At 37.5% G+C, this 24,863-nt stretch overlaps 1 protein-coding gene across 1 annotated transcript in view; it reads right to left on the bottom strand.

Annotated features, from left to right (window-relative positions):
* Positions 1 to 21,757, bottom strand: part of FHL5 (four and a half LIM domains 5) — a 62,304-nt gene extending 40,547 nt beyond the window's left edge. The window contains exon 1 of the mRNA XM_056125332.1: positions 21,628 to 21,757. The gene's annotated coding sequence lies outside the window, so the exon portion shown is untranslated. The remainder of the gene's footprint in view (positions 1 to 21,627) is intronic.
* Between the last annotated feature and the right edge of the window lie 3,106 nt (positions 21,758 to 24,863).

The raw sequence follows: 24,863 nt of genomic DNA, 5'->3' as shown, positions 1-24,863 counted from the left end.
TTCTATGAGGCACATATCTCCCTATACAAAAAGCAAACAAAGATACCACCAACAAAGAAAACTATAGGCCAATATCCCTGATGAACACTGATGCGAAGATCCTCAACAAAATATTAGAAAATAGAATACAACAACTCATCAAAAACATCATACACCACGACCAAGTGGGATTCATCCCGGGGATTCAAGGATGATTTAACATTTGGAAATCAATCAACATAATCCATCATATCAACAAAAGTAAAGATAATCCATATTATCATTTCAATAGTTGCAGAGAAAGCTTTTGACAAGATACAGCACCTGTTTATGATGAAAAATCTCACCAAAATGGGTTTTGAAGGAACTTTTTTATTTCATGGAGTAGCGTTAGAGAAAGCCATTTATGCAAACCCATGGCAAGCATTATCCTCAATGGGGAAGAACTAAGAGCCTTCCCCTCTAAGATCAGGGACAAGACAAGGATACCCACTATTACTACTTCTATTCAATATAGTACTGGAAGTACTTGCAATAGCAATTAGGTAAGAAAAAGACATTAAAGGCATCCAGATAGGAAACGAAGAAATCAAGCTCTCATTATTCGCAAATGATATGATACTGTATCTCAAGAATCCTAAATCTTCTACCAAGAACCTCCTAGAAACAACAGACTTGTACAGTAAAGTTGCAGGTTATAAAATTAATGCCTAAAAATCCATGGCCTTCCTATACACAAATAATGAGACAGAAGAAAGTGACATGAAAAAAACAATCCCGTTCATAATTGTGCCCCAGAAAATCAAATACCTCGGAATCAGCCTAATTAAAGAGGTAACGGTACTCTACAGTGAAAACTACAAAACGCTACTCCATGAAATAAAAAAGTACACAAGGAAATAGAAACATATCCCCTGCTCATGGATAGGAAGAATTAACATTGTCAAAATGGCAATACTCCCCAAAGCATTATACAGATTCAATGCAATACCTATAAGGATACCCATGGAATTCTTCAAAGAAACATACCAAGCACTCCTGAAATTCATATGGAACAACAAATGCCCACGAATAGCTAAAGCAATTCTTGAGAAAAGGATGTGGGGCGGCATTACCCACCCCAACCTCAAACTCTACTTCAAAGCGGTAATACTTAAAACAGCATGGTACTGGAACAAAGGCAGGTCCGTAGACCAATGGAACAGGGTGGAATATCCGTAGACACAACCCCAAATGTATGAACATCTAATCTTTGATGAAGGATCAAGTAATATGAAGTGGAGCAAGGAAAGCCTCTTCAACAAATGGTGCTGGCATAACTGGACAACTGCATGCAAAAAAATCGACTTTGACCTCGTTCTAACACCATGCACAAAAGTCAGATAAAAATGAATTAAAGCTGTCAACATCATGCCAAAATCCATAAGATAGGTTGAGACCCAAGGAAAAAAATTTGTAAGTCTCAACTGTACCACATGATGTCTCACTAATAAAAATAAAATAAAATAGTATAACCCTAAACAAACAAACAAACAAACAAAAAACAAAATCCATAAGATACATCGAAGACAAGTTGGCAAAACCCTACACGATATTGAGGCTAACAGTATCTTCAAAGACAATACTCCACTGACCAATCAAGTGGAAACAGAGATAAACAAATGGGACTATCTTAAATTAAGAAGCTTCTACACCTCAAAAGATATAGTGACCAGAATACAAAGACAATCTACAGAATGGGAAAGGATATTCACCCAATATCCATTGGATGAGGGGTTGATATCAAGGATATACAAAACACTGGTTGAACTCCACAAGAAGAAAACATCCAACCCAATCAAAAAATGGGGTAATGAAATGAAACAGAAACTTTCTCAAAGAAGAAATCTGAATGACTAAAAGGCACATGAGAAAATGCTATACATCACCAATCATCAGGAAGATGCAGATCAAAACAACAATGAGATATCACCACACCCCACAGTGACTGGCCCACATCCAAAAGAACAGGGGCAACTGGTGTTGGTGCGGATGTGGTGAGAAAGGAACTCTCCTTCACTGCTGGTGGGAATGCCGACTGGTTCAGCCCTTTTGGAAAACAATATGGACATTTCTCAAAAAATTAGAAATTGAGCTCCCATTTTATCCAGCAATACCACTCCTGGAAATATATCCTGGGGAGGCAAAAAAGTATAGCTGAAATGACATCTGCACTTCTATGTTCATTGCCGCACTGTTCACAATAACTAAAATCTGGAAAAAAACCCCAAGTGCCCGAGAACAGATGACTGGTTAAAGAAACTTGGTACATCTATACAATGGAGTGCTATGCAGCTGTTAGAAAAGATGAAGTCATGAAATTTACATACAAGTGGTACTACATGGAAAGTATCATGCTAAGTGAAATGAGTCAGAAAGAGAGGGACAGATATAGAAAGATTGCATTCATCTGGGGAATATAAAGTAAAAAAATAGGAGATTAACATCCAAGAATAATCGAGATAAGTTACAGGAGGTTCACTATATGTTTGCTACTCAATGCCTCTTTTGCAAACCACAGCACCCAAAAGACGAGAGAGAACAAAAGGGAATGCCCTTCCACAGATGTGGGATGGGATGAGGGTTTGGGAGGGGTGGGAGGGTTACTGGGATCTTTGGTGGTAGAGAATGGGCACTGATGGAGGGATGGGTACTTGATGATTGTATAACTGAAACCCAAGTACAAAAACTTGTAAGGTCAACAACTGTACTTCATGGTGTTTCACTATTTAAAAAAAATAAATATGTTTATGGCAAAAAAGAACTGACAAACTGGCATTCATATTCTTTTTAAGATATACTGATTATATAAATATATATGGTGTTTAGAGCAGAAAACAATATATATTAAACATTTATTATAAGCTATATAAATACAAACATTGTTGACTAAGAAAGTATACAAGACAGTATTAATAGGGAGGAAATGTCAACATTTTAAGAACACATATAACTTGTAAAAATGGTAGTGCTGAAACATTTGATCACAAACTCCTGAAAAACAAATGCTTATTAACTTATATTTGCCTTAAAAATACCCTGAGTCACTCTAGAATAAATGGGAAGAAATAGTATAAGATACAATGAATTCTATTGAGATTTACTTAACACTCTACTAGCTCTTCAGAACTTTTCCATTTTTTACCAAATAAATGTATGATCTATTTTAAAAACTAAATAAAATCTTAGCACTCATCAAAAGACTAAACTTATTTGCTTTTATTTTTTTCTTGATTAAAAAATCTTTAATTGAAAGAGATGGATTTCTTACTTTTACAGATATGGAAATAAATTGTGAATGGGGTATTCAGAGAGTATTTAATTTAAAGTAATATGGGGGAAATTAGAATTTATATTTTAAATAAAATCTGTATATAATAGAAAAGCTCACATTGCTATTGAAAACAAACATTTACAAGGTTCTTTTTATACTAGTTTGTAATGATTGACCTATTTAGAAAATGATTTCTAATTCCAAATAAACATTTTCTTTAAGATCTGTGAAAGATGGTTATCAATTAGATGAGCCATTAAAAATATTGTATCAGTTATAATTTAGATGTAATTTTTATAATTTGTTTACTAGATTTTCTGTGAGTTAATTCATCAAGAAGATATAATGGACTTTCACGCTACCGTACATTTGTGGCACAGCAAGTCCTTTACATTAAAATTTTGAAAAACATGCATATTAAACATTAGAGTAAAGAGTATGGCTAGGGCTGGAGATAATACGGCTACTAGGGCATTTGCCTTACATGTCTCTAAATTGGGTTTGCTCCGTAGCAACACAAATAGTCCCCTGAGCCCTGCCAGGAGTGTCCCTGAGCACAGAGCCAAGTATAAGTCCTGGGCACTGCCAGGTATTGCCCTAAAACTAAAAACAAACAATTGAAAAGATGATGTGGGAAAGGGAAATAAAGACAAAGGAAGGAAGGATAAAGGATAAGTAGAGAAGGGTGAGGAAAAAAATTCGGTAATAGAAACTGACCTTTTTTTTTTCAGTTCACAAAGTGGTTTGTGAAAAAGCTTGAACCACAATTCAGTTTTCTAAGCACTTAATTTCATTTGCTGTTGTCGAGAGAACCCGGCAAGCTACCGAGAGTATCTCGCCCACACAGCAAACCCTGGCAAGCTACCCGTGATATATTCGATATGCCAAAACACAGTAACAAGTGTCACAATGGAGACGTTACTGAGCCCGCTCGAGCAAATCGATGAACAACGGGAGGTCAGTGGTCAGTAGTCAATTGTTTTCGGTCATAAAAAAATTCTGTATGTCATGACTATTTTGGCAACTGCTGTGGTTTTTCAAAATAAAAGAAAGATAAAAACCCTCTCATTTGTATCTGGAATTTCATTTAGGTTTTAATTGCTGACCAAACTTATGTGAATAAACGAGAAGTTTATTTTTTACCTGAAGTCAAGCTACCATGAATATACTAAGATGAACCAGTATATTCTTAAAAGCAAGTACATTTCTTCTCTAACATTCAAGGAAATTTAACTTTTATTGTTATTGCCTATTATAGTTCTGAGATTTTTATGGTGGTTGAGAAGAAAAACCCAAAACCATATGTGGTTTCCATTTTCTGGATCCTAATCTGAAAATGAGGTAGAGATATGTGTGCACGTGTGTGTTTGTGGGTATGCATATGTTAATTTGTGTTTAACCTGGTATATCTGTGGGCATTTAAGACTGGGGTTGGGAATGGGCAGAAGTAGTTAACTAGTCTTTATAATATTTATGCCTGAAGCAAATTAAGCTCTCTATCAGAACTTGAGTTTGAAAGATACAAGACAGTGTCCTGTACTTTGCTGATAACAATAACCAATAATTACAAACTACTCTTGGTAATTTAAAATTTGTTAGTGTTTGAGAATCTTGACATTTAAATGGTTGGACTGTAATACATAAATAAGACTACATTTAATTTTTATGTTCTCAGTCTCAGAGATGTTGGCAAAATCAATTCTCAGCATCCATCAAAGGATTCCAAAGAAATCACAGCTATCCATCAGTTGTTGCAGGTCTATAGTTTTGGAAAGCTGTATTGATCTCAATTGTTGTTGCTAGTCCTGAGTACAAAATACAGGAAGGAATTTTCTATTATTGTCATGGAAACGGAATGTTCCTAGGATTAGTTGATAAATGTTGGTAATACTTAGAGTTATTTTATTTTCACCCTAAGCATTGATGTGTGAGTTCTAGGAGCATGCTGATGAATCACACAGACAGGAGGAGAGACATTTCCAGCCTTGAGGAATGTGTCCCTGGCACTTAATACAGAGCCTGGTACATGATGTTGAATGAATGAAAGGAAAAAGTTAAATATTAGACCATTCTTTTTGTTTTAGACAGGGTTTTTTTGTTGTTGTTGTTATTTTTGAAACAGCATGGCTACATTAATGTTAGCTTTCATGGTATTGGATGTACAAAATTACTGCACATGTTCATCCAAAAAATGCCCAGGAACACTCTACAATTTATTCTTCCTATGTCACGTCTAGTTTCCCCTTTCCCTTCCCGTATCCCCTTCTCCTATTGCTTGATAATCTCAGTTCTACAAAGCCCTGGAGCGATAGCACAGCGGGTAGGGCGTCTGCCTTGCACGCAGCCAACATGGCCAACCCGAGTTCGATTCCTCCGCCCCTCTCGGAGAGCCTGGCAAGCTTCCGAGAGTATTCGATATGCCAGACACAGTAACAACAAAGTCTCCAATGGAGACGTTACTGGGCCCGCTCGAGCAAATCGATGATCAACGGGAGGGCCTTTACTTTACTTACTTTACAAAGCCCTAGGATCTAGTCTTTACTTGGTATTACCTCTTCTCTTGCTTTATTCTCTATATACCACAGATGAAAGTATTAAATGTTTAGAGCCAAAACCCACTCCATTTTATCTGTTTTATAAATAAAGAGAATATTCCAGAGTCTTTAAATAACTTACTTGAATCATACTTTTTGGTGGCTTTCATAAATAAGAATTCTTAGTATAGCAAATAATACTTTATACAATTTACCTTTTGTCTTACTGTGACTTTCACTTTAAACCTCAAATTTTCAAGCCAGTATTTGAGTATATAGGCCTTAAGTTCTGTAGGTTTTATAGAATTATGTTTTATTTATTTATTTTTATAGAATCACCGTGAGATGCAACATTACAAAATTGTTGCGGATTGCGTTTCAGTCATACAATGTGCCAACACCCATCCCTTCTCCAGTGAGATTTTCCAGGACCAGTGTCCACAGTTTCCCCCCGACCCCAGCCTACTTCTGTGGCAGGTACCTCTCTTCTCTCTTCTCTCTCTCTCTCTCTCTCTCTCTCTCTCTCTCTCTCTCTCTCTCTCTCTTTTTCTCTCTCTCTCTTTCTCTCATTTTAGACATTTTGTTTGCGATACAGACATGTATATCCCTTCACCTGCTTTAACACTCAGTTCTAATCCAGAGTTATCATATCCAACTAATATTGTCATAATGGATCCTCCTCTATCTTAACTGCCCTCCATCTCCCACACCATCGACCAACCATTGGTCCTGGCCCATTTTCCCTGGCTGTGGATATTAGTTTCATACTTTTTTTTATATCACAAAAAAATGAAGTCATTCTATATCTGTCCCTTTCCTTCTGACTCATTTCACTCAGCATGATATTCTCCAAGTCTATCTATTAAAAGGCAAACACAAAGAATTCTTAAGTGCCAACTATGGGTCATCCATTCTCTACTGTGAAATGCTTCCAGGGTTACACAAGAAAAAGACTCACCATTCATTTCTTTATCCCATCACTCTTTCTTCAAATAAGGACCCTGGGTACAAGCCTTCAGGGTTTCTGGCACTACAGTTCAGATGGTGTGTTTCAGCCCTAGCTAACAGGTTTTCTTTCTCAACAGCAGTAAACTTCAGGCAGAACAGATGTTGCCTTCTATCAGACACGCTCCATGAATCTGAAATATAACTCCTTGTAGTGACTCTAGGAGGAACTATTTATGCACAGAGTGCCCTGAAAATTTCTTGAAAATATTTTTTTATTGGGGCCAGAGTGATAGTACAATAGGTAGGCCATTTGCCTTGCACACGGCACACCTGTATTCTATCTTTAGCATTCCAAATGGTTCCCCAAACCTTGCCAGATATAATTCCTGAGTTCAGAGCCAGGAGTAACCCCTGAGCACTGATGGGTGGGTCCTCTCCCCAAAAAATCCAACCAATAAATAAATAAATAAATAAGAAATGTAAAGGTATTTAGAGCTCTTCCTGAAGGTTGAATGCAAGCTAGTATTTTTTCTTTTTCTTTTCTTTTTTATTTTAATGAATCACCGTGAGCTAGTTACAGACTTACAAACTTTTATGATTGTGTTTCAGTCAAACAATGTTCAAACACCCATCCCTCAACCAGTGCCCATTCTCTGTCACCAATGTTCCCAGTATCCCTCCTCCACCCCCACCCCTTCCCACCCCCTGCCTCCATGGTAGGCACATTCCCTCTTACACTCTTTCTCCTTTTGGATGTTATGGTTTGCAATACAGGTACTAAGCAGCCATCATGTTTGTCCATAGTTTACTTTCAGCATGCATCTACCATCACAAGCGATCCCTCCAACCATCATTTACTTAATGGTCCCTTCTCCATCCCAGCTGCCTTTTCAACCTCAGCACAGGAGATCGACTTCCAAGTCATGGAGTGATCCTAATACTAATCTCTACTATCCTTAGATGTTAGTCTCATATTATTTTACTTTATATTCCACAAATGAATGCAGTCACTCTATGTCTGTTTCTCTTTTTCTGACTCATTTCACTTAGCATGATACTCTCCTTGTTGATCTACTTATATGCAAATTTCATGATTTCATCTATTCTAACAGCTGCATAGCATTCTATTTTGTAGATATAACAAAGTTTCGAGAAAGGCATGGGAGAATGGTCCTCAGCAGAGGGGATTCTGCATGGTTGTGGGGTCCAACCAAGTGGCTTATCCAGAGAGGCTTCTTCAAGAAACCCTTGAAGAATCACACAATGAGTGCAGCATTTTGTCCAAACTCAGATAACAGGAAGAACACAAATGAAATGTATTTTTGTTTTCAGAGGGTTAAAATCTCCCACATTGCTACTAATATATTTACCCACTGTTTTCTTTTTATCCAATGGTAGACCAATTATGAGATTAATGAAACAACTCTCTTGGAATCTCAACAACTTTCACTGATGAATCAAAATTTTTAAAAAAATCATGCTTTACACTTATGACCTCCACCCTTCTCAGAGAGCCCTCCAAGCTACTGAGAGTATCTTGCCCACACAGCAAATCCTGGCAAGCTACTCGGAACGTATTCGATATGCCAAAAACAGTAACAAGAAGTCTCACGATTTGTTGAGACGTTATTGGTGCCTGCTCGAGCAAATCGATGAACAACAGGAGGACAGTGCTACAGCACTACACTTATAACAACCAGAAATGCCTTTTATAAATTAAAGATTATAGGACAAAACCCTTTACTTTCCATTTCTCAGCATTCTATTTCAACTTTTAAAAAAATAGATATTTGAGGTAAATAATCCATCCCCCCCCCCCCCCCCCGATTCACTGATTCTATTCTACTTGCAGTATGACTAGGCAAAAGGGAACTCTTAGATACAATCCACCTTCTCTGTCCCTCCTTCCAATGTGAATTTCCAGGCTTAACTGTGCTTCTTTGCCTAGAGAGAGCTCAGTGTAACTGGCCACCCAGGAATGATCTCTGCAGGAGACCAGATGTGCTGGGAATAAGCTCAATTAATTCTGGGTGGGGCAGTTTTGGGAAGAAGCTTTGCTTTTCCTGAAAAAGTTAGATGTAAACTATAATACTGCAATATAACCAAATATTTATCTGAAAAACATGAAAACTAATTTTAAATGGTACTCTTTCTTCTATATTTAGAGCAGCATAAACACAATAGCCAAACCATGAAATCAGCTGTAAATACTCAACAACTGAATAAAGAAGTTGTAGTTTTTTAACCCAATGGACTATTATTCTGCAGTTTATTTTATTTATTTATTTTTTAATGTAGGAGTACTGCTATTTATTCAGCTACTGATTAGGCTGATTGAATTGTGCATGAACTCTACCTTACCTTTTTTTCCCATTTTTTATAATTTTATTTATTGAATCACCGTGAGAGCAGTTACAAAGTTTTTGGGTTTAAGTCTCGGTCATACAATGAAACACCCGTACCTTCATCAGTGCTCATTCTCCATCCCCCAAAACCCCAGCATCCCCCCATCCCACACCCTCCACCTACCTGTGGGGCAGATGATATCCAAATTTCTCTCTACTTTGATTACATTCAATATTTTGACATACACCCACCATTATTATTTGGGATTTTACCCCAACACTCATATCTGCTGAAAAGTCAACAGTAGACAATTTGTCTTCTATTACTGGTTTTGAATAACATATGATGATGTGTGGCTGCAGTAGTGGCTGCGCAATTTTGAAATTCCGAAATTTTAACAATCTGGAGGGATTTCTTGCCAAAACCTAATGGGTCCCAAGATTTGTTCCTGAGTCTCTTGGATCATGGCCATTAAGCAGCTTGATAAGGAGCCAGAGAGGCGGTTTGTGGGCAGCAACTCAGGATCTCTTTGGGATGAGGAGGAAAGGGCTGGCTCCACCCCCATCCTGTGAGCCCCCCCCCCCCCCCCACCTCGTGTCTCCTTACTCTGGGCCCAAACCTTACTGCTCAATGGCCTCTGAAAGATGGTGGCCACCAGGCCACCAGGGGAAACAGGCCAAGGCATGAAACCTATTCCCACCTGGGGTGGCCTATTGCCGGTAACCTACTGCAGGGACTGGACACATTTCTGCTAAAAGCTGCTGGGGCCGCTGGGTTTCAAGATTTGTTTCTGAGTCTCTGGGATCATGGCCGTTAAGCAATTCGATCAGGAACCACAGAGGCCATGCCTCCAATTATATAGCTGAGATGGAGGTAGTTTGTGGGTGTGTCTCCCACGTACCTAACTTATGGCCATTTACTGTCTTGGTTAACTTTGCCCCAAGTTTTTGGGGTCTGGCCAAAGGCACAGCAGCAATTTTGGGGTATCTGGAAGTCTGAAAGGCACCATCAGGCTGCTGATGCTCTTGCCTCACAGGTACAGATTGACCTGCTGGTGGCACCATACCCCCTATTCTGCAGTTTAAAAAGATGAGATAGTGCCTTGTGTGATATGAAACTTGCCAAATGAAACAAGAAAATGAAAGGTAATCATTGGATGGTTTCAGTTCAGGTGTTAAGTGTAAATAACTAAAGCAAACAACCTCTTGAAAAACAACAAAACTAGACTCAATGAAAAACTGATGATTACGAGAGGCAAAGTGTGTGTGTGAAAGTTGGGAGCAGTGAACAGGAAAGTCTTTTGGAGGGTTGATCAGCAAGTTATGTGTGTGTAACTAGAGTAGAGAATTATGGGTTATGAAGCTAGACCAAGACATTTCATAATATTTTAAATAAATTATAAGTTAATGAAAAAATTATATTTATTGTGGTGATCATTTCATACTATGTAAATATGAAATAAAATAATAAAACTGGAAAAATGAAAATACACTTATGCATATAAAACATAAAAAATATTTGCTTTATGATGCAGCTGTAGCAGCATTAAAAGTGATAAATTGACTCTTGTATAATTCCTAGCATATTTCTCAATTATCTTAGGAATTTGAAAGGAGATGAACATGATTAGGTTCAACTCTCATATCCATGTGTTACAATAATTTTGATTTATTCTTGTCTTTTTTGTTATATTGTGGGTGTGTTTGAATTTGGAGAGATGAAAGGAATTTGTAAAATATATGACATAGTAGATTATGATGTATTAATAGGATTGTAGCACTGTAGCACTAATACTGTACTGTTCTCCTGTTGTTCATCGATTTGCTCGAGTGGGCTCAGAGACGTGCGACTTGTTACTGTGTTTGGCATATCGAATATGTCACGGGTAACTTGCCAGATTTTGCCATGCATGCAAGATACTCTTGGTAGCTTGCCGGGCTCTCCGAGAGGGGCAGAGGAATTGAACCCGGCTTGGCTGGACTGGCTGCGTGCAAGGCAAATGTCCTACCACTGTGCCATCACATTAATAGAACTATTTTTATAAAAATAGTGTATATTAGATTATATATTAGTTTCTGTAATATAGTATAGTAAATAATATAATAGAGGTTAGCGTGATAGTACAGCAGATAGGGCACTTGCTTTGCATGCTGGCAACCTGGATTTGATCCTTGGAGTGCTATATGGGTCTGAAGACTGCTAGGAATAATTCCTAAGCACAGAGTCAGGAGTAAGCACTGAGCACTGCCAGTTATGGCCTTCAAACAAAATAATACAATAAATATAATTATAAAATATATTATATTAGGTATAATGCATATTATGTGTACATATATCTTGCCAACTATAGATCAAGAACCAAAGCTAGCTACTTTTCCCTTTGTATGTCCTGGAAACTAGGTAACCTTTACTTCTTTTATGATCAAACAAATAGAGAAAATAATTTTTTTACATATCAAGTTACAATGCAACTGACATTTCAGTGTACATAAATAAAGTTCTGTTGGATTGTAGCCACTTTCACTTCCATACAGTTTATAGCTACTTCTGAGCCATCAGGATAAAGTTGAGTTGTCTTGAAATCTAAATTATTTACTTTTTGGCCCTTTATAGGAAATATTTACTGACACTTGATCTGAAGTCTCAAAGTATATTTTGTATTTTTCAGATTAATTTTTCTGGGTGTTTGTTAAAAATAGATTAGGATTTCAAGAAGGCATTCTACACATTGCATGAAAAAATATAAAATTATTTACTAAATGGAAGATGGAGATCTGGGTGGAGGAGTCCCCAGTCCCAATCCGAGCAGGCTTGGAGATCTAAGCCCAGGGTCCCACACACCTGGATTCCTCGGCTGGTTCCTTCATGCGTGAGGCTTGTCCAAATGTCTAGAGAGTGGTCTTAAGCACTTAACCACCCAGATCCCCATCTTCCATTATGTAGGCGTTACAACCACCAACTGCCCCCAGTGCCGTGTAATCCCATCAACGGCCAAGACCCAGAGACTATAAAACCCTGTTCCCGGAAGTGCACAGCCACATTTGCAGCCGTGCGACATCTTATCATTTACTTTTTACTCTGGAGATCCTGGCAGGCTACCAAAAGTATCTGCTCACAAGGCAGAGTCTGGCAAATTCCCTGTGTTGTAGTCAATATGCCAAAAACCAGTAACAATAATGGGTCTCATTCTCCTGACCCTGAGAGAGCCTCGAATATGGCACTTTTTAAAATCTCAGGGCTAGGACGAAGGAGACATTATTGGGGCCTGCTCGGGGCAATTGATGAACAACAGGATGACAGTGATACAGTGATTTACTAAATGACTTAAATAATAATACAAGTCATACGTACTGTGTTTGGAAAAGAATACCATGAAATGGCAAAATATTTATGATATCACCTTCAGTGAAAAAGAATATGAGTTGAATAATAAACATGACATCTCAACTAATTTAAAAAAAATAGAAAACAAAATTTAAAGAAGGCATTCAAATGTTCAAAAGTTAATTTTCTTGGTTGAAATTATAGATTTAATTATCATTACTTTTTTGGGGTGGCAGCCATTGTTCAGGGATTGCTCTGGTGGTGTTCAAGGTACTGTAAGGGATGCTGGAGATTGAATTGAGATGAATTGCATGAAGGCAAGTGCCCTACCTGCTCCACTATTTCTCCAACACCTGGAATTATGGACTTTTAAAACATTTCACTGTTCAGCAATTTCTAGAGAAATGTAGCACTGTAGCACTATAGTACTGTCCTCTCGTTGCTTATTGATTTTAATCGAGCATACCCAGTAATGTCTCCATTGTGAGACTTGTTGTTACTGTGTTTGGCATATCAAATATGTCACGGGGAGCTTTCCAGGTTTTGCTGTGCAGGCAAGATACTCTGGGTAGCTTGCTGAGCTCTCTGAGAGGGGCAGAGGAATCGAACCTGGGTTGGCCTGGTTGGCTGCTTGCAAGGCAAATGCCCTACTGCTGTGCTATCACTCCAGCCCTAGAGAAATGTGTAAAATAAATATATAATGTATCATTTTGATAAAAAAATTAAGTTGAACAAAACTAAAGGGCAGTTCTTTAAATTTTTTAAAATGCAAAGATCATAATTTTCTATGATTGTATAGCTCAAAGTGTTAAAAAAAACAAATACAGTGAATGTAATTACATAGGTGGAAATCATCTTTAAAAATTAATCGGGTAGTATGACAGTTGATGTCAGATTCTTCCTTTTCCTCATATGTAAATTATAATTACGAATCTGCTAAAGAAATGTTGATCGTATGTTCAAAAAATTTTTGTATGAGTGTATTTCTAGTTCTGTACTAAGATATGTTTGGTCAAAATTTATGATAAACAGTTACTTTTCACAAAAGTCCTGTGAATTTTTACAATGCAGAGATTTATGATATTAAAAAATTTGAGCACCTTGCAAAAGAATTTGAACTCTAGTTGAGTTGAGACTCATTTCTGGAGTGATCCCTGAGCCTACAGAGTCAGCAGTAAGCCCTGAGTACCACTTAATGTGGACCATACTCCAAAGTAATGAATGAATAGAGGAGGGGAACCTAACTTACCTCAATGACTGGCTTCAGTAAATGTTTAGATCATGGTGTCATTTATGGTATTTGGGTGGAGAGGGGAGGGATTATGTGGTGTGAAATGATGGATTTAGTTTAAAATGGTAAATTTGGGGGAAATTGTAAGAAAGTCAAATAGTGTTCTTCAGTTAGGGCCAAAATGATGTGCAGTGCCTCTTTACAATAGCCAGAAACTGGAAGAAACCTGAATGCCCACGAACAGATGACTGGTTAAAGAACCTTTGGTACATCTACACAATGGAGTACTATGTAGCTCTTAGAAAAGATGAAGTCATGAAATTTACATACAAGTGGTACAATATAGAAAGTATCATGCTAAGCGAAATGAGTCAGAAAGAGAGGGATAGACATAGAAAGATTGCATTCATCTGGGGAATATAAAGTAACAAAGTATGAGATTAATACCCAAGAATAGCTGAGATCAGCACCAGGAGGATTACTCCATAACTTAGAGGCCAGCCGGGTATCCTATAGGAAAGGGCAGTTCAGATAGAGAAGGGAGCACCAAATAAAGGATGTTTGGAGGATCCTCCCAGGAGGGGAGATGCATGTCGAAAGTAGACTATGGACTAAACATGTTTGCCACTCAATGCCTCTTTTGCAGACCACAACACCCAAAAGGAGAGAGAGAACACAGGGGATTGCCCTGCCACAGAGACAGGGGCGATGGGGGGATGGGGGTGGGAGGGATATTATCCATGGTGGTGGAAAATGGGCACTGGTGGAGGGATGGGTATCTGATCATTGTATAATTGAAACCAAAGCACAAAAAATTGTAAATCTACAACTTTAAAAAAAATAAAATAAAATAAAGGGGAAAAAAATGATGTGCAGTGAAACAATATAAGTGACTTTGTATTTGAAAGGGACCTAGGAAAATTCTATTATAAAATTTTAATGGCTTACCCTTGAAGACAGTCCCCCTGTTAGTGTTGTTGGGGTCCAAGTCCACTCTAGGGAATCCTGTATTCACAGTCAATTAAACTTACTGATTCCTAATTCAGAGAAGAGAACTGAGCTGAAGATGAATATTTTGAAATTTAAGGTAGTATTTCAGTGATTGAAATGTGAGGTATTGAGGGTGGTAGAAAGGCCATAATAAACTACGCCTAAAATATATGTTACTGTCCCCTAATTTATACATGGATGAATTAGATTCAAAGCATTTCAAAGGGGGTTAATGAACTGAGCAAAACTTAAGTTTTACCCAAGAGGCAGACTCTTGCATCTTAAGTTCAATTGAATGAAAATCTAAAGAAACACAAAGCAACATTTTTTCAGAGAAATGAAACAGAATCTGGGATTCAGAACAGAATATATAACCAACCTGGTATGCGATCCAAAATTTTTTAACGAAAGGAGAATTAGGAAACTACGATGCATTCTCAAAAGAAAATCAATTTAGCACAGCACTGATTGAGCCAAATGTCGAACTGAGCAAAGTAATATCAATCATCTATTATAACTACATTCAGAAGTTAAAATATGCTAATAATAAATGAATATGTATAAAATCTTCACAGAGAAGATAGATTTTAAAAGAAAAATAGAAATGAGGATATAAGAACTTGTAGGATAACACTGGCTTGTCCTTTCAGCCATGCCACAGGGAGCTTAAGTTTATTGGGTTACTCCAATCAGAGTGCTCCCATTCCTCTGTGTTTATTTATAACCTCTTACTTTGTGTTCTGTTAACTTGTAAATACTGCTTTTCTCTTCTCCTTAAGTCCTTTGCATAGTTAATTCAGAGCAATGTCCTTTTTGTATGGATACAGGAAGACAGTTAATGCTATGTTTTTGTAACTTGGGAGTCAATTGACTCTGAATGATATTCACTTCGGTGCATCTGTTCTCTAGACTTAAACCTCAGTTGCCTTTGCTTCTTATCACTCCCAAAGCAGGGTCCCGATGAGAGACTGAATGGACCCAGGGCAAGAGGTGAGCTACCCTGGCATCGAAGTGGACAAGGTCAAATTGCCATAATACTTAACTATAGTTAAGAGCATGCTCATGAACAAATTCTGTCATGATCCAAAAAGCAATAACTGAATTAATACCCTGCCACAGTTAGGAATGATTAATCCGGCCTGATCACTGTAGTCTGAGTCTGTGGTGGGATGTCTCCAGAAGAGCCACCCTACACGCTCAATGTTATCTCTTACTGTGTCCATACAAAATAACTACTATTAAAAAGTGGAATTAAGATGTTAATTAAGATGCTAATTAAGTTATTAGACTAAGGAGAGGAGAAAAACCCCTAGGTTGTATTTCTACCCTTGAGCCTGATGTGTGATCAGGAAGGGCTTTTGATATGTTGATTTTGCTACCTGATGAGGTGGGAAACCAACGTTGGGAGTTGGAGAGGAGAGATAAGAGAGAAACAGAGACAGAGATCGGGGCAGCAAGATGGAGCATGGAGAGAGTAGGTAGGGGAACAGAGGGAGAAGAATGTAAGGGAAGAATTCAGGAGCAGGTGCATGGAGAGATGAGAGAAACGGCTTCAAGAGGGAACACAGAGAGATGAGCAGGTGAGTCCTGAGGAGATGGGAATGAGGGGCAGTGTGAGACTAGAATGAGAAGCTCAGGGAGACTGGAACAGGCACGTGGGGGAAAATGTAATAAATGGCAACTGATTATCATCCAGTTTGGCCCTCGTTTTCTCCTTCATCCGCCCATGGCATGGGCTGCCCAGGGTAGGGCAGCAGCCCGAGTCAACTGAACTTGGGCAGGAACAGAGAGAGCTGCCGGGGCTTTCTCTACCCACCTGGAGATTACACAAGAACTAACATGTATGCTTTGCATGGAGGAGGCCAGGCTCAATCGCTAGCACCACTAAAACTCTGAACACCCCCAAGTATAGGAGCAATCCCTGAACAATGCAACAGGAATCATTTCTGAGCACCAACAGGGGGCCATCACCCTGATCCTAAACTCCTTCTTCCATACAAAGGGGAAAATTATAAACACATGTGTGTATGTGTGTCTGTATATGAATATATGTATGCATGTATATGTATATAATACATTAAAAATTAACATTTAAAGCATAAAATTCTCTAAATTTAGCAGAATTAGTAAAGTTTAAAATAAATTGCCCCTATTATTGTTCTCCTATCCAGCATGTTATGGTTTTCAGAATGTTCTACTTATGAGGGGGATTTCTTTTCCTTTTACAAAAGTTCCTCAAGTCTTTCTTTGGAAAATAGTGTTGGTGGTAATGAATTCTTTTACTTTAGCTCATCTGAAAGCTGTTTATTCCCCTTTAATCTGATAAACTAGCTGATGGTCGAACTTTTCTATTCATCACTTCACCTGTCCTGGTCCTGTAAAGCTCTGTAAAACTCTGCGATGGTCTTGTAAGGGTGCCCCTGCTGCATACCTCTCTGCTTTGCTTTTGCTGTTCTTAGGATTCTCTATCTTTATTTTCACACTCTCTTTATTTTCTCATTTAATGTAATGTGTCTTGGTGTTTTTACACTTATTGTGGTTGACACACTTTGAGTTGGATCTCTTTGTGTGACTCTTTTCTCAACTTGAGGTAAGTTTTACGCATTTCTTCCACTTTCTTATCATTCTTTCTAAGCATGGATGATGTGAAATTTTTTCCTCTTGGAGTTGTCCCATAAATCTCTGTTGCATTAGGAATTTCTGATATATTAATGTGGTGATCATTTTCATCTTTCCATTGGGTCTAGCATTCTTTGGAGGCCTGGACGAAGGTCAAAGGTCTACATTTAAGCAAAACTGGGCCATGAATAGGCTTTTGATAAAGTGAGTACTTGGAGGAATCTGTTGGCGTTTGAGAAGTAGCAGAATATTCAAGTAGTAGAATATTTTTTTGATGCAAAGTAGAATTTAGAAGATAAGGTAAGGTAAAGGCCCTCCCGTTGATCGTCGATTTGCTCGAGCGGGCCCAGTAACGTCTCCATTGGAGACTTTGTTGTTACTGTGTCTGGCATATCGAATACTCTCGGTAGCTTGCCGGGCTCTCCGAGAGGGGCGGAGGAATCGAACTCGGGTCGGCCATGTTGGCCGCGTGTAAGGCGAACGCCCTACCCGCTGTGCTATCGGGAGATGTAATTAAGATCAGGACCCCAGAATAAGGTACCCACAGTGGGATCCTTCTTAACTCTAGACTCTAGCACCCAACTTCACACACCAACCTATGGGTAGATTGAAACATAGAGCGAAGACAGTACAGGGGTTCAAGATCAATAGTACCAACTGTCACAAAATTTCATAAATAGACTGGCAAAGGCTGTCCCTTTGCTGACTGTGCTGTGAGAAAGTCTCCAGGTTTTCTTCCTTCTACAATGGTGCAACTTGCTCGTGAGGTTCAGATGCGACCTGCCAGGAACTTGGTCTGTTTACCAGGAGAAAGCACTACTAACAATCCTCTCTCAACTCCACACTTAGTAATTTTCTAGGAGTGGTTGAAGTGCTCCTCAGAGACTTGCCTTAAGGTCTGGTGGAGTGTGATTTCTGATACAGCCTTCACCAGCACCACTGAAAGCAAGGCTGTGAGCAGTTATCAGGATGGCAGCTGAATAGGACTCTGATCCTTTATACCTACCAATTTCTTTTCTCCCATTCTAGAATTGTAAATACTAGAACTTAAAGCTGGGATGGCACGTGTTGGGCTCATCAAGTGCTCCCAACGGGAGAATTTCCATACCTTAGAAATTTCTTCCAGATTGTTTTCCCACTGTGGGATTTATTTCTTGGCAAGGTATCTTTATTCCTGCACTGTGTCTGCAAGCTATTCTTTATCCCTTGCTGTAGAAGCTACATTTGTCAGGGCCTTGGGTCAGTTTCTGTGTATATTTAAGCTCAAATCTTCCCCTATATGTTTCAGTCTACTCACAGGTTAGTGTGTGAATTTGGGTGCTAGAGCTTGGAATTAAGAAATATCCCACTGTGGGCATCTTATTCTGGATCCTGAGTCCCCATGTGTGTATATATATCAAACACTTTAATAATAATAAAAATACAACCTAAATGTATCTTACTTGTCCTTAGACAGGAACAGTTTAGAGACTACATAGGCATGCTTCACCCTGTCTTTTAAATATTTGGTGTTTTCACTGGAACCAAGGCATGTCATAAGCTGGAGTATCTAAATTCCTGGCGAGTAGCTTATAATCAGGACAGCAGAGAATACTAAACCATAGTGTTCAGAACCCCAGAAATGTCACTGAAAGATCAATTTGCAGTTTTTTTTCTTTTCAAAGAGGATCCATTGATTCTATTAAGGACACCTTTGGTTCCAAAGTAGTTGAATGTGGTGATTAATGCTGCAGTGGATCATTAGGGAGAGATTCAAGATGACTTGATAGGAAGGAGACTTTGTGAGTTCAAAAAATGTGGGGGTGCACCATGCACATTCAGTGGTTGAATTGCCTCCCCACCCCAATCAGCACATGGCAACTGTGAACGGAGTAGGAAACAGGGGCCAGGCTGATTGTTGATCAGTTGCCACTTATTCCAGTCTGGTCTGCCATTTATTCCAGTATCCCTGCACACCTATTCCAATCTCACCACCCACTCCATTCCGGTTTCACACTGCCCCCACTTCCATCTCCCAGCATGAGTTAAGAGAAAAATATCAAAGAGGGGGTAGCAATTACACCTAGGTGTGGTAGCACAATCAGCAGATGTAAAGTCCTTCCTTCCAGGGAAGCTTCTAGGACAAAATAGTATTCTACTAGGAGATCCGCACAAGGGCAGAATTCCATCTATGGTGTATTACTTTCCCCTTTCCTTAGCCAGTATTCATTTAAACAGTCATCTTAAATTTACTTCTTAACAATATTTCTAGTCATTTTGTATGGACACAGAGATATATTAAGATTAAAGGGTGCCTTACCTGGGGACATCTTGTTATATATCCCAGACTACAGTCCTTAGACCGGGTTAATTCTTTCTAGCCCCAGCAGGATACTTATCCAGTTACTTCCTTTTAGGTCATGACAAAGTTTGTCAATGACCATGCTCTTAACTAATTATAAGTTTTATGGCACTTGACCTGTCCCTTTTTGATGCCAGAGTAGCTTACTTCACCTGGGTCCATCCAAGTCTCTCATCAGGACCCTCCTTTTAGGGTGCTAGAACTAAGGGCAACTGAGGCTAAAATTGAGTAAATATGACAGAAGTAAATATTATTCAGAGTCAATTAACTTTCAAGTTATAAGAGCATAGCATTAACTGTTTTGCTTGTCTATACAAAATAACATTGCTACAAAGCAAACTGCAAAGAACATAAAGGAAAGAGAAAAGCACGTATAAATAATAAATCCATATTCCCCTGAAGAAACTGACTTTACAAGTCAGAGTCTGATAAGGGAAAATGAGTGATTAACAGATAGGGGAAACGGAGCACAAAGAAGAAGCTAAAGACGAATGAAAATGCTTCAGGAGCACTGTGATGGGTGTTACTCAATAAACCTAAGCTCTTTGTAGCATAGGAGAAAGAATGAATCAATGTTATGCAACATTCTTCCTCATCCTCAGCCACTTCCATGGAAACAGAAAGGAGCCAAGAAAAATTATGTGATCAGAGAGGAGAAAAGACAGAAGAACATGGAATTGTTGTTTAACTGATAGCTAACTCCCAAGTATTTGATATTTAGTTCTACAGAAATACTTCCTAGTTGAAAAAACACAAAACTTCTCCAGTGTGTTCTAGACAAACCTTTATCCTCAATATTATAACATAGAGAATTGTTTTCTGAAGGAACCCATAATTAATCCAGATTAACTCAAAATATTATTGACAAGTATGATAAACATGAGATAAACCTGTAAGATGATGTTACCTTTAATAAAAACACAAATTTTCAATTCTTATTTTGATAGAACAATCCTAGAATTGACAACTCAAGTTAACATGTGGGAATAAATAGAATAAGTGTTGAAAACAGATATCAGAGTTTGCTTTCTCATCATGCAATTTGGATTATGATTTTAGGCATATATCACAACAAATATGTTAAGCAATAGCTTATATCATCCATATGTTTGCAATATTTGTGTGAAATTTTAATGCATATATTTAACTATGAAATGTTAGAATATATATACACGAGAATACTGCGGAGATGAAATGACAGCTAAAATGACAAGAAATTTCTGATATTTTATTTATAAGAATTACATATTTTATTAATGATTCATTTTCATTCTCACATTTATAAGCCCCAAAGTGACAGTTAGAGAGCTGAAATTTGGGTTTAAAATGGACGAAGGATATCAAATAGCATCTAACTAATATAGAGAGAAAGCATTAACACATGGGATATATGCTTTTGCTTAAATAGCACTATCTCAGTCTCAAGGAGCAATGCTTATGATCCATGTCATATATTATATATCTGTGTGAGCCAAACGCACATTTTAACTCAACCTTAGAAAAACCTAAGATTATGAACTATTTTTATGCCTGCTTCTGGAAAGTACACAGATTTTTCTTGAAAGCAGAACTCAACTCTCTTAAAAATATGTTAAGTGACTTCAAATTGTGCTCTGGAAATATAAGTTCTGCAATATAGGACTCAGTGACAAATTTATTCATTTAAATAAATTAAGCCAAATAAAACTGTAGAATCACTTTATGACAGTGAAGTTATGCCTTTGTGTTAGAATTCCAGACATCTGTAAAAGGTTACAGGCTCCCTGATCCCTTTATACAAACAGTGCAGAAAGAAGAATCTTGTTACATGAAATTTGACAACCATTGCCTGATTTCAGCTATATTTCGTTATATGCTGACACGTCAAGCAAAACTTTTCTCTTAAACAGTTACTAAAACTCTTTTTTAAAATCTCTCATACTCAAAAGTCTAAAGAAACCGAAATATCCTATTTCACACTGACACATACACAAACTGAAGTATTAAAGAAAATAATACTCACTTTTGTTTTAAAGTTGCTTCTTCTGTTAAATAGTATAAAAGGGAAATATATGATGATATTTTCCTCTAACAAATAGACAGCTCCAAAAGGAATATTGCTAGCAACTATATGAAGCTCCCTTCCAATTAAAGATTTTTCAACTCTGTGAAGGAAATAAGAAGTTTCTTCCTGTCTTGTGACAGACTCATAGCTGACTCCTAATGGACTGTAAAAGCCCTTCTTGTCAATTTTTACTTAAAGTCATGAGCAACAAATTCTCTGCAGGATATCCTTAAAGGGAAATCCTTCCAAAATTAGTACTTGAAATATCTAAATATGGTCCAAAATGTTAAAATACAAGGTTCTCATACACTCATGAGAAATTTCTACTGACTAGACTCATTTAAGGGTGTATTTATCTTAAAAACCTAACTATAGTGTATTTTCTGTTTATTGATTGATCTACTATTTTCTTTTCTGATGACTATCAGAAAACTCCCTTTCCCTTACCACCTTATTAGGTTAGAAATAACTAAACAACAGAGATTTTCCCTTTTAATTAGGTAGAAAGATGACGCCCCAAGTTCTCACCTGTTGAGTTCTTGGTAAGCTGAGAGATGGATCCTGGGTTGTGGTCTCTATCATTGCCTTCCTGGGAAGTTTGTGGATGTGTGAAGCCTTGGATTTCACTAGGATGACTCAAGGTAGTTCACCTGCTTGCTGCCTCTGCATTTCCCACTTTGGTCTACTTACCTATGAGCTGGCAATGATTGTTATGTCATGCCCATTATTTCTGGATGACTTCATTGAGACACACTCATTTGACCTATGAAAATCAAAGATACATGTATGCACTTGTTTAAAACAAGGAAAGTAACCAGAGGTTTCAAGAACTGAATTTGAAGAAATGTTGAATGCAGAATAAATCCGACAGAAATTGTAAGCATGTCAAATTGATTAATAAACCAAATGACAATGATCCTAAAATCTCAGAGATTGTTTCTTTTGTAATGTGGGGTGAGAAGAAAGATTGTACCTTAATATATCATTTATACTTCAAACTTAAACTAATTCCAAGTGCTAAAGAAATAACATTATTTTCTGAGGTCAAATTCAGTTATGAAATACAATAAAATTTTTAAAAAAGTGAACCAGTAAAATGCAAAGCTAATCAACTATGTTATTCATTTGACTTTGGTGATTATGATAAAAAATGGAAACATGTTGATTAGAGTAACAAGTTGAGTCAGCCAAAGGACACAATTGCATCTAATTAGTGATAGATATTAATCTCGACACCACTTCTGACACCACTGCTAGGCAGGTATTCTCATTTTCCATGTGAGGAAGTACAATCTTAGAGATGTCACCTAGATCCCTATCTTCTTATCTATTTACATTGATGCTGCTGGAGAGGGTGATGTAAACTGTTAGATTCAACTTCTGAACGTCACTGTGTTTCTCTGTACCTTCTTCATTGGCTTCAAAGCAAATGTCAAAACAAATAACCACATACATGACAACACCCAAATTCCAACTGTTTTCACCTGCTAAAGATCTAGCACTGTATCCTATTTTCTATTGGTCATCTTTGACTAGTGGTTCCCCAGGAATCTCAAACTCAACAGTTAGAAAACCGTAGACTGTTCTCTCTCAGTGCATGAAACTATCAGTAAATTCATCATCTTAGACTCTTCATCTTCCCTGTCCCCAAGTTTTATCAAATATATTTCAACTTTGGTATGATTTATCTATTCCCATATTGTAATTCCCACATGAATGATCAATCATAAAACACATCTCTTAGCAAATTACAATTGAAGACAATTTAAAATAATTATAATGCAAGAACCTAAATATTCAACTAGATTTTTCAGATACATACAAGGAAGTTTATGTAAGTAAATACAAATGTAGTTATATGTTTAGCAATCTGTTATATTTTCCTTAATAAATTCTTCATTAACTTTTTCCCTAATCAACTATTAATAATTTTCTCTACATTTTTAAATTAGATGTTAATAATGACTGCAATATTATGAATTATGGTAGCATAGTAAGCCCTTTTTCTGATTTGCTTTTTTGTTGTTGTTTTGGGCCATGCCGGTCTGTGTTCAGGGCTTGCTCCGGGCTCTGCAATCAGGGATCACTTCTGGCAGTAATTGGGGGAGATTGTCTGGGGTGCTGAGAATTGAACCATGGGTCAACTGTAAAAGCCTAGCACCCTACCAGCTGTTCTATCTTTCCAGGTTCTGAGCTGGTCTTTTGGAACACCAGAAATAATTCTGAACATTTATAGTGTGTGAATCACATAACATTAAATTCGTATCAGAAAAAGGGAACAAAAAAAAAACCCAGAATAAAGTCCTTCACATTTATTAACCATTTACACAACTGTATATTTATGCTAACCATGATTTATGCCTTCACACAACTAACCAACATTGACACCTGTATATTTGAATTAGGCTAACAAGTGTATTTTAGGGGATTAAACAATTTCAGGAGAAAAACTGTTTGATGATTTTTTTTGCCTTTATGTTAAATAATAAAAAATAGAGAAAACCTCTGGGAACTTTCTCTTAGCTTAGTCAGATTAAGGATTTCTCTTTGGTGGAATGACATTTAAATTAGCAATTATTAACAAGAAGAGTTCCTCCTTATTGAGCAAGATAGGTTGTTCATCTTTTTTCTGCCAGAAGCTGGCAAAAAGATGTAAGCATTTTGAAGCCCAGATTTTACAGTGATATTACAGATACGTATATTTTAAAGAATTTTGGTGTAACCAAATTATCTTCCAGTATATTAGCTCTTTTTATAAAAAAAATGTTTTGGTTTTGGGGTCACACGTGGTAATACTCAGAGGTCACTCCTTGTTGTGCCTGGGGGATCATATGGTATAATGGGGATTGAACCTGCATTGAACACATGAAAGACAAGCATCCAACCTGCTGTACAATCACTCCAGCCCCCTATATTAGATCACTCTAAAACAAAATAATCACCTTATTTCCCTGGTTAACTTAATCTTTTACTCATTTTCAGGGTAATGATTCAACTTTTTAGTATACAGGCATTTCGTTAATCTCTCTGATCGCTCCACTATTATTTCTTTTATTACGCTATTTCCTGGGATCACTTTTTAAAATTTCTCATACTTCAGGATTTTCCAAACATGTGATTTCCTATGATTTCCTGTGCTGGAGTGATAGCACAGTGGGTAGGGCGTTTGCCTTGCACACAGGTTCTAAATTCTG

Source organism: Sorex fumeus, unplaced genomic scaffold (genome assembly GCF_029834395.1).
Source record: "Sorex fumeus unplaced genomic scaffold, SorFum_2.1 ptg000054l, whole genome shotgun sequence".
Taxonomy (NCBI): domain Eukaryota; kingdom Metazoa; phylum Chordata; class Mammalia; order Eulipotyphla; family Soricidae; genus Sorex; species Sorex fumeus.
Note: the sequence above shows the minus strand (reverse complement) of the source record. Positions and strands in the feature narration are given on the sequence as shown.